We start from the raw sequence: 9,825 nt of genomic DNA, 5'->3' as shown, positions 1-9,825 counted from the left end.
ACAAAAAAACCAGGATAGCTAAATCTATCCTCAACAATAAAAGGACTTCTGGGGGAATCACTATCCCTGAACTCAAGCAGTATTACAGAGCAATAATGATAACTGTATGGTATCGGTCCAGAGACAGGCAGATAGACCAGTGGAATACAATTGAAGACCCAGAAATGAACCCACACACCTATGGTCATTTGCTTTTTGACAAAGGAGCCAAAACCATCAAATGGAAAAAAGACAGCATTTTCAGCAAATGGTGCTTGTTCAAGTGGAGGTCAGCATGTAGAAGAATGCAGATCAACCCATTCTTCTCACCCTGTACAAAGCTTAAGTCCAAGTGGATCAAAGACCTCCACATCAAACCAGACACACTCAAACTAACAGAAGAAAAAGTGGGGAAGAATCTTGAACACATGAGCACTGGAGAAAATTTTCTGGACAAAACACCAATGGCTTCTGCTCTAAGATCAAGAATCGACAAATGGGATCTCACAAAACTACAAAGCTTCTGTAAGGCAAAGGACTCTGTTGTTAGGACAAATCGGCAACCAACAGATTGGGAAAAGATCTTTACCAATCCTACAACTGATAGAGGGCTTATATCCAAAATATACAAAGAACTCGCGAAGTTAGATGGCAGGGAGTCAAATAAACCTATACAAAAAATGGGGTCCAGAGCTAAAAAAGAATCCACAGCTGAGGAATGCCATATGGCTGAGAAGCACCTTAAGAAATGTTCAACATCTTTAGTCATAAGGGAAATGCAAATCAAAACATCACTGAGATTCCACCTCACACCGCTCAGAATGGCTAAGATCAAAAACTCCGGCAACAGCAGATGCTGTCGAGGATGTGGAGAAAGAGGAACACTCCGCCATTGTTGGTGGAATTGCAGACTGGTACAACCATTCTGGAAATCAGTCTGGAGGTTCCTCAGAAATTGGACCTTGAACTACCTGAGGACCCAGCTATACTTCTCTTGGGCATATATCCAAAAGATGCCCCAACATATAACAAAGACACATGCTCCACTATGTTGATGTCAGCCTTATTTATACTAGCCAGAAGCTGGGAAAAACCCAGATGCCCTTCAACAGAGGAATGGATACAGAAAATCTGGTACATCTACACAATGGAATACTACTCAGCTATCAAAAACAATGACTTTATGAAATTCGTAGGCAAATGGATGGAACTGGAAAATATCATCCTGAGTGAGGTAACCCAATCACAGAAAAACACACATGGTATGCACTCATTGATAAGTGGCTATTAGCCCAAATGCTCGAATTACCCTAGATGCACAGAACACGTGAAACTCAAGAAGGATGACCAAAATACGAAGGCTTCACTCCTTCTTTCAAAGGGGAACAACAATACCCTTGGGAGGGAATAGGGAGGCAAAGTTTAGAACAGAGGCAGAAGGAACACCCATTCAGAGCCTGCCCCACATGTAGCCCATACATATACAGCCACCAAACTATATAAGATGGATGAAGCAAAGAAGTGCAGGCTGTCAGGAACCGCATGTAGATCTCTCCTGAGAGACACAGGCGGAATACAGCAAATACATAGGTGAATGCCAGCAGCAATCGACTGAACTGAGTACGGGACCCCCGTTGAAGGCATCAGAAAAAGGACTGGAAGAGCTTGAAGGGGCTTGAGACCCCATATGAACAACAATGCCAAGCAACCAGAGCTTCCAGGGACTAAGCCACTACCCATGGACTGGCCCTGTGCTCCAAATGCATAGGTAGCAATGAATAGCCTAGTAAGGGCACCAGTGGAAGGGGAAGCCCTTGGTCCTGCCATGACTGAACCCCCAGTGAAGGGGATTGTTGGGGGGAGGGCGGTAATGGGGGGAGGATAGGGAGGGGAACACCCATAGAGAAGAGGAGGGGGAGTTAAGGGGATGTTTGCCTGGAAACCGGGAAAGGTAATAACAATTGAAATGTAAATAAGAAATACCCAATTTAATAGAGATGGAGAAAAAAAGAAAGAAAAGAAATACAGAACACAGGTAAACAAGTAGAAACCCTTAAAGAGGAACCACATAAATCTCTTAAAGAAACACAAGAAAACACAAACAAGTCGGGGAATTGGACAAAACCATCCAAGAGCTAAAATTGGAAAGAGAAACATTAAGGAAACCTCAAAGGGAGACAACCCTGAAGATGGAAAGTCCTAGGACAGAGATAAGGAGTCACAGATGCCAGCGTCACCAACAACACAAGAGAAGCAAATACTGTGGCTGTGGAGATGGCACAATAGGGAAAGAAAGCGTTGGCTTTGCAAGCACAAGGAGCCAAGGTCCACATAAAAGTGTTAGTGGTAGCAAACGTTTGTCATCTCAGTACTGGGAAGTGGAAACAGAAGGATCTCCTAGACTTGTGTCTCGGCCAGTCTAGCCTAGTGTGTGAGTGGCAGATCGGTAAGAGGCCCGTTGTCAGAGGAAATAAATGGTGTTCATGAGGATAACACCTAAGCCTGTCCTTCAGCCTCCACATGCATGTGCATACCCGAGCATATATATTTAACAAGAACCAAATTTATACCACGGGCGTGAAATGTAGCCCAGAGACACATTACTTAGATAATAAAACAAGTGTTTTACCATGTTTCTACGGCAAACGTTATGTGATGTTCCTCAGCATCTCTTACCCACATGACTTCTTATCATTACACTGTGTGTGTGCATGTGAGGGCATGCATGCCACTGTGCACATCTGGTGATCAGAGGGCAGCTTTGTGGAGTTTGTTCTCCCCTTCCATCCCTACATGGGTTTCAGGGATTGGACGGCGGTCTCCTTTTCATAGCAAGCACCTTTATTCAGTGAGTCATCTCTCTAGCCCTGTTCACACTATTCTTAGGTTCTGTTGTTCGAAGTTGACGTAAATTTCATACTGATCGCTTTGGAAAGGTCAAAGACTTTGGTGTGTTTATGACTTATGTACATGCTACATGTATGTCAGTGCCCTTAAAGGCCACAAGAGGATGTAGAGCTAAAATTCTGACATGAGTGCTGTTAACGAAAGTGCATTTCTCCAGCCTGCCTTTAGGGTTTTGATATCAGATTTGAAACGTACTGCATACACCAGAGCTCAATGAATATTTATTGAAATAATGATCGCAACAAAGATCTTATCCGAAAGTTTATTACAGGAAATGAACTCTTCGAGGACACTAAGTTGGTTATTAAGTCACTTCAAGCACTTGGTAGCAAGTAAGTTTGAGAACAATGAATTCCCTCAGATCATCTTTCTGGATTTTTTTTTCTTGTTTATCATTGGGGGTTGGGGGTTGAGACAGGGCTTCTCTGTGCAGACCTGGCTGTTCTGGAACTTGCTCTGTGGACCACACTGGTCTCTTGAGCAGTGCCTCTGCCTCAGTTTTTATTTTTGTTTTTATTTTTCCTTTATTTGAAACAGGGTTTCTCTGTGTAACAGCCCTGGGTGTCTGCTTTTAATTTAATTTTACTAGTATTGTTGTGTGCTGTTGTCAATAGTGAACAATTGGAAATCAATTAAATAAATCAATGCATCCAACAAAACGCTGCATGTCACGCTGACTATAAAAATGTCATCTCTATACACTGACATGGGAAAATGTTCAGTGTACTCGTGAAAAGTTAGCTGCACCAGAGCATATGTATAGATCACACGCATATGAAACTTGTACATAGACTTTTTATGCTTTGAAATTTCAAAGATTGTCAATAATGGTTACCACTTGACAGTAGTACTGGGAGATTGCCAAAGATATGAGGACATTTACTTGTTTTTTATCCTCGTTTACTGAAGTCCTTTTTAAAGCAATGTGAGGAATATTTACATTGCACTGTACATAACCAATACAGTGAAAGAACAGATATAAGGCTAGTAATTTTGCATTCAGCCAAATAAAGAGTAACGCACGAAACCAGAGGTGCTTCTCACACATTGTAAACTGACAGCAAATGCACACATATTTTAGAGAAAAAAAACAACGAAATAAAGACCCGAGTTTCCAAATGCTAAACGATCCAAATGTAGTTATGTGTATTCATTCATTCCCTCGGACATAGATTACTGATGCATTATTTGGAATTTTATGTCTGACGTTTGAAATAATAGGTTTGAAATTGTTTTTTCCTGCAGATAATTTAGTAAGGAGAAACTTAAAAATAGCAAACAGCTGTGTGACCTTAGGCCAATTGGCTTTTGACTTGCTGCCTCTTCTGTGAAATGGAATGTTTAACTTCTCAGGATATTGACAGTATAATTGTCCCTAATGCCTGGTAGCCGGGATGGGTAGGTTTGGAGATGGAGGTTGGACCTGGCTGGACGCCCAAGAGGCATTGGATAGCCTGCACCAGACAGCATGGCCCTCTGCAGACAAGCGGTACCAAGGTTAAACCCAGGCCTTTTCGGTTTTTGCCTACACGGTTCAGTCCCCAGGGGTCCCTTCAGCAGCACTGCTGCCACAGGGGTTAAGAGTTAGGGTGAGGACATGACCACTCCCAGCCACCGACCGTCCAGGCCTACTAGGCTCAAAGCAGGAGGTGACCTCGCCTCCAACTGCAGCAGTTCGTTTGAATTCTGGCGCCACTCCCCCGCCAAGTAGAACTGAGCTGCCCGCTAGACCAGTAAGATAGCTGGCGGGGAGCCAGCCACAGAGCACGCCGACACCGACGGGCACGCGGCAGCCCGGCGGCGACCACCACGCCCCCGATTGGCTTCGGAAAAAAAAAAAAAAAGACCCACAGCAAATAACCACAGGTAGCTTCAGGAAAGCCACGCCTCCACGTGCTCTCCCGTCCAATCGGCGCGAGAGGGAGGGGCAGCCTGGATCTCGATCCACGGAAGCTGTGCTGCACTAAAGGGTGAGTGGTTTAGTTGGCCGGTTGACCAAGCGAAATGTGGGCGCGCAGTATAAATTTGGAGGCTCAGGTTCTGCGGAGCAGCCTCTGAGACTTGAGCTTAGGGTACTGGTGTGAACCTCCTAGGGGAAATGCATAGCAGCTAAAGGAATACCAGGACAGGATCTTAGGCCCCAGGAGATTGGGACTGGGCGGCCTGGCTGAAGGCCACAGGCATTCTGGTTGCTAAGTCCCAGCTTGGGTGGGTTCTTAACACAGCAGGATTTGCAGAAAAACATGCTAGGCCTTTTGTGCTGTTTGGAAGGTACCAGTGACATCCAAGAGACAATCGATTACATGCATGTGAATCCTTTTCAAGGACAGTGACAACGTCATTCTTCTCATCCTCAAAGCACTTGCAAAAAGATACTAGGTAAGGGTGAAATAGCTTTGTTTTCAAATTGAAGTATCAGAGCAATAAGAAGTGGTGTGCGATGCTTAAAATTTGCTTCTTTTCATTAGATGGAGGGGAGCCCAAAGCTTCAAAGAAAATTCGTAACAGACAATAACTTGATTAAAACCTGATTCCTTTAAAAGGTGTGTAGAAACTTAGATTATATTTTCGTCAGCATATATTTTCACCCTTGTGAAATAAGAACCAGCTTCCTGCATGCTAATGTATTCTGAAATAGTGCTGGCCGAGCAGTGGATGATGTCCTGAATACAGAGACAGCTTCTGAGACAGGACCACTGTTTAAGTGACGTCGTCTTGTCTCTTTATGCAGTTCTTACTCCTGGCACGTCATGGTACTTCTTTCTGCCAGCAGTGAATGCCAGCCCATTGAGATGCCCGTCCTCTGGGAAGCTCCTGGAGCAGGAATGCATGTGAGTGGTGCTCCGTTTCCTTTTTCTGCAGAACATAAAGTCACCGGTCCGATCTATGATGATCCTATCCCGAATCTGAATTCCTGTTGAAAAACTGTAGTTACAGATCTGGCTTCTGAGATGGACCGTTAAAAAAGTGGATTGTTGTGTTCTGTTTTAAAGTTGGCAGCGATGTGATACCTGTTTCTTTTTTAGGGCCAATGAGAGGAGACTTCTTGCAAAGGAAAACTAGATGTGGTGATATCCAGAAAAAGCAGACACAAGAAGCAAATACAGAGTATTAGTACTGCGATGTTTGAAATGCATGGCCCTGGCTGTGTCCCTCTTACACTGTCTAGTGGACAGGACAGCATCTGGTATGGCCTGCAGAGTTGAGCCTTGTGTATACCTTTTGAAGGCTCTATGTTAATGTATGACATAGTGTTCTATTCTGGGAAGGTTATGGGTGAGCTGAGGATACAACTTTACAGACAAAGCACAATGAGTGCAATCATAATTATTGGTTATGAACTCTTTCCTTATTCATCCAGCACTGGTTGCTTGGGAGTGCTGCAATAAATATTCAGTTGCAAATATTTCTTCAGTTCTTTTTGTGTCAGAAGATGAACCAGAGTGCCCTGGTACATGTTTTGTTCCACTTACATGGAAATTGAGTTTTCAAAGTTTGTGAGCTCAGTGCACAAATGTCGGTCTCCTAATTAGCACAATTGTGCACATTGTCAGGTTTCCCTGTGAAACTGTTCCACGATGCCTTCATCATCTGTGCAGCCCTCCCCGCCCATTTCTTTATTTTTTAACTTTGTAACTATATTTATGCACAGAACTTAATGTGCATTTAACCCAGCTTAGTGGGGAGTTCTTTAGCCTTTGCCTTTCCCAGCTCAGCAATGCGAGCCACACACTTAGGACCAAGGATGTTGCCCCCTCCCAGAGGCAGCGGGTCTCCTCATATCTGTCGTTATAATTGGTCCTAATAGCTTCCACCAGCTTAGCCAGAGCACCCTTGTCTTCCAAGTTCACCTGTGTGAAGGCAACAGTGGTGCACGTCTTCCTGTGGACCAGGCGCCCCAGCCCGACCTTTCCCTTGTTGATGCAGTAGGGCACCCCCATCTTTCAACACAGGGCAGGCAGGAAAACCACCAGCTCAATGGGGTCTGCATCATGGGCAGTCACCACCAGAAGAGCCTTCTTGTTGTCCACCCAGGTGGTGGCTGTATTGACCCCTGCTCGGAGGACAGGTGGTCTCTTAGTTGGGACGTCCCCTTTGCCAGCAGCTTTCTTCTCAGCAAGGGCCAGGAGCCTTTGCTTCTTCCCCTGCTTTGTCTCTGGCCTGTACTTGTGGGCAAGCTTAAGCAGCTGAGTCGATGTCTGCCTGTCCAGGGCCTGGGGGAACTGCTTAATGGCAGGAGGTACTATGAGCTGCTTATGGAGATGGCTCTTTGCTGCTGCAGCCTGATGTGGCCGGGCCATATGACAAAGTGTGTGAGATCTCTTTGGGCCGGATGTCCTGCCCAATGCCAAAGTTCTTGTGCCTTTTCCCAAACAAAGGATTGACCACCTTTTTGGCCTCCTGTTTCTAGATGACGGCGGGGGCCGGAGCCACCTTCTTCCCCTTGGCCTTCTTTCCTTTGGGCATCTTGCTTGGCCTGAGGAGCCCGTTTCTTAATTTTGAGACAGAGTTTCTCTATGTCTGGTTGGTCTTGAATCCACCTGCCTCTGCTTCCCAAGTGCTAAGACTAAGTGGGCTTTATTTTCTAAATTCTTACTGATGCATACTTCCATTTTTCTTTGTGGAAATTGACCAGGGTTGAACTTTTGTTTCTCGAGACAGTATCTCAAAATCGTACTCAACTATAGAGGTGGCTAACTTCAGTTAAAGGAAAAAAACCACTGTACCTAGCCTCAGAATAGTCTGCTACTAAATTGCCTGTCCTCGGTGTGTTGCCTGTCATTACAAAGTAGTGTCATTGTTCCTGGTTGTGGATGAATTTTTCTGGTCTAGTGTTGCTTTGTGGTTTGGGACTCATACACTAGTCCAGAGTGCCCTTGCCCAAACTTTGTACTAAAAGTGTTTAACACTTGGCCTAATTCTGTGTGTGTGTGTGTTTTGTTTTTCAAGACAGGAGTTCTGTTTAATCCCTGGATGTCCAAGAACTGTAGACTAGGCTCTCCTTGAACTCAGAGGTCCCCCTCCTCCTCAATACTAGGATTGAAAACATATCTCACCACAGTCCATCCCTCTACCTAATTTATCATTAATTCAAGGTCTCAATGCATACTCATTTATTCTACAGTTTTCATAGTTAGTGGGAGGAGTCTAATTTGGTTTTCTTTTTCCTTGCAGATGTTAACTTTTCCTGGTATCATTGATGACATGGACTTAATTTCTTCACAGGAAACCTTGCTAACTTTGAAAAATGAGTTGGCTGTGACTGTGGAACTCTTTCTGGGTTCTCTGTACCATGTTTGGGTGCAGTTGAAGCTCGAGCAGTCAGGTGGTCTCCACCCTATTTTTATTCTGACAATCAACGTCTCTTGGTTCCATGCATATTTCCTTACTCCTATTTCTTTAGGATGATAAACAGGTTTTCGTTTGATACTCAGCTTTTTTCCCTAGGTGCATGTTGATTCCTATAAACTCTAGCACTGCTTCCGCTGTATCCCATGTTGTCTGGTGTGTCTCCTTTTTGTTTGTTTGAAGAGATACTAATTTTCCTTTTGATTTCATCCTGGATTCATTGGCTATTCAAGAGTAACTGAATTTCCATGTCAAGTGAAAAATGGAGATACAACCTAGGAGTCTAAGGCTAGACAATCCCTTGAAACCGCTCAAAGGTTCATTAATTGGTAAATCTCAGGCCCAGAACACGGTCAGATGCTGTTCATTATTTCAAAACAAAACTGGTGTGGTTCACACCTTTAGCCTCAGGAGAGGCAGGTGGATCTCTGATTTCCACACACCCAGCTTGCCTGCACAGCTTGGAAGAAGGAATCTTAATTGAGGTAATGCCTCCATAGGTTTGGCCTATAGGCAAGTGTGTAGGGCATTTTCTTGATTACTGATTGCTGTAGTAGGGGGTCCAGCTCACCAGGTCAGTATCACCCCTGGGGAGGTGGGCCTGACTACTATAAGGAAACAAGCCGAGCTGGGTGGTGGCAGTTAGTTCTTTGTGAGTTGAGGACAACCAGGGCTACCCAGAGAATCCCTTGATTAGAAAAAAAGCAAACCGAGTAAGCCAGTAGGCACCATTCCTCGTGGCTTCTGCTTGCCTTGAGTTCTGCGTGACTTTCCGGAATGATGGAGTGTGGACTGAACCCTGTGAGCTGAAATAGAACCTTTTCCTCCCCAAGTAACTTTGGTCATGGTGTTTTTTTTTTTTTTTTTTTTTTGTTTTGTTTTGTTTTGTTTCTATTCTTTTTTTTTTTTTTTTCCTTTGGAGCTGGGGACCGAACCCAGGGCCTTGCGCTTGCTAGGCAAGCGCTCTACCACTGAGCCAAATCCCCAACCCCTGGTCATGGTGTTTTATCACAGCAATGCAAACCCTAAGACAGGAGCCATTGGCTAAAATAACCTCCTTAAATAATTTTTAAAGGGATTATTTGAAAATCCTAACATTAAGCCTGTACATTCTGGGTCCAGCAAGATGGCTCATTGGGTAAAGGCACTGGCCACCAAGCCTGAGGACCTAAACCTGATCCTGAAGACCTGCTCCCCGGACCCAAGATCCCCTCTGATCTCCATATGCACAGCATGACATTTATGCATGTGCACATACAAGTATAAAAATGCAAAGAGAAAGACTATGTTTGGGGATTATTTCTGTACTCACTAGAGGAAGCAGATCCCAGTCTCTCAGGTTCAGTAATTAAAAACTCAGAGTAGGAGTCAGAGACCTAAATGTAAGACTTGCAAATATAAAGCCACTCATCTGAACTAAGAAGCTGCTACTCACTGTTGTTGTCAAATTATAAAAAAATAAAAAGTATCACTATCTTTTATCCCCTAGATATCCCCTTTTATCTGCTAGATATCTTAATCTCAGTCAGCAAAGCCTCTCACCTGCTTTGCTCCATCCCATATCACACTGCCGAAGGCCTCTCTCTGAGC

The 9,825-nt window shown here is 44.3% G+C and overlaps 1 long non-coding RNA gene and 1 other non-coding gene across 10 annotated transcripts; both read left to right on the top strand.

Moving 5' to 3' along the window:
- The first annotated feature begins 4,815 nt into the window (after window positions 1-4,815).
- Window positions 4,816-9,071, top strand: LOC148004293 (uncharacterized). 9 transcript variants are annotated; one of them, XR_015627932.1, is made up of 6 exons: window positions 4,816-4,856; window positions 5,212-5,265; window positions 5,355-5,429; window positions 5,618-5,717; window positions 5,913-6,073; window positions 8,062-9,071. It is a non-coding gene; the product is annotated as an uncharacterized LOC148004293 (long non-coding RNA). The 9 variants fall into 9 exon arrangements; XR_015627928.1 differs by having other exon boundaries at window positions 5,158-5,265; XR_015627930.1 differs by having other exon boundaries at window positions 5,115-5,265.
- LOC120094451 (small nucleolar RNA SNORD50) lies at window positions 5,768-5,839 on the top strand. The gene has a single exon (XR_015628295.1). It is a non-coding gene; the product is annotated as a small nucleolar RNA SNORD50 (small nucleolar RNA).
- Window positions 9,072-9,825: the final 754 nt, after the last annotated feature.

Source organism: Rattus norvegicus, chromosome 8, assembly GCF_021556685.1.
Source record: "Rattus norvegicus strain SHRSP/BbbUtx chromosome 8, alternate assembly SHRSP_T2T, whole genome shotgun sequence".
NCBI lineage: Eukaryota > Metazoa > Chordata > Mammalia > Rodentia > Muridae > Rattus > Rattus norvegicus.
The sequence above is the reverse complement of the archived record's forward strand: the minus strand, read 5'-3'. Positions and strand labels throughout refer to the sequence as shown.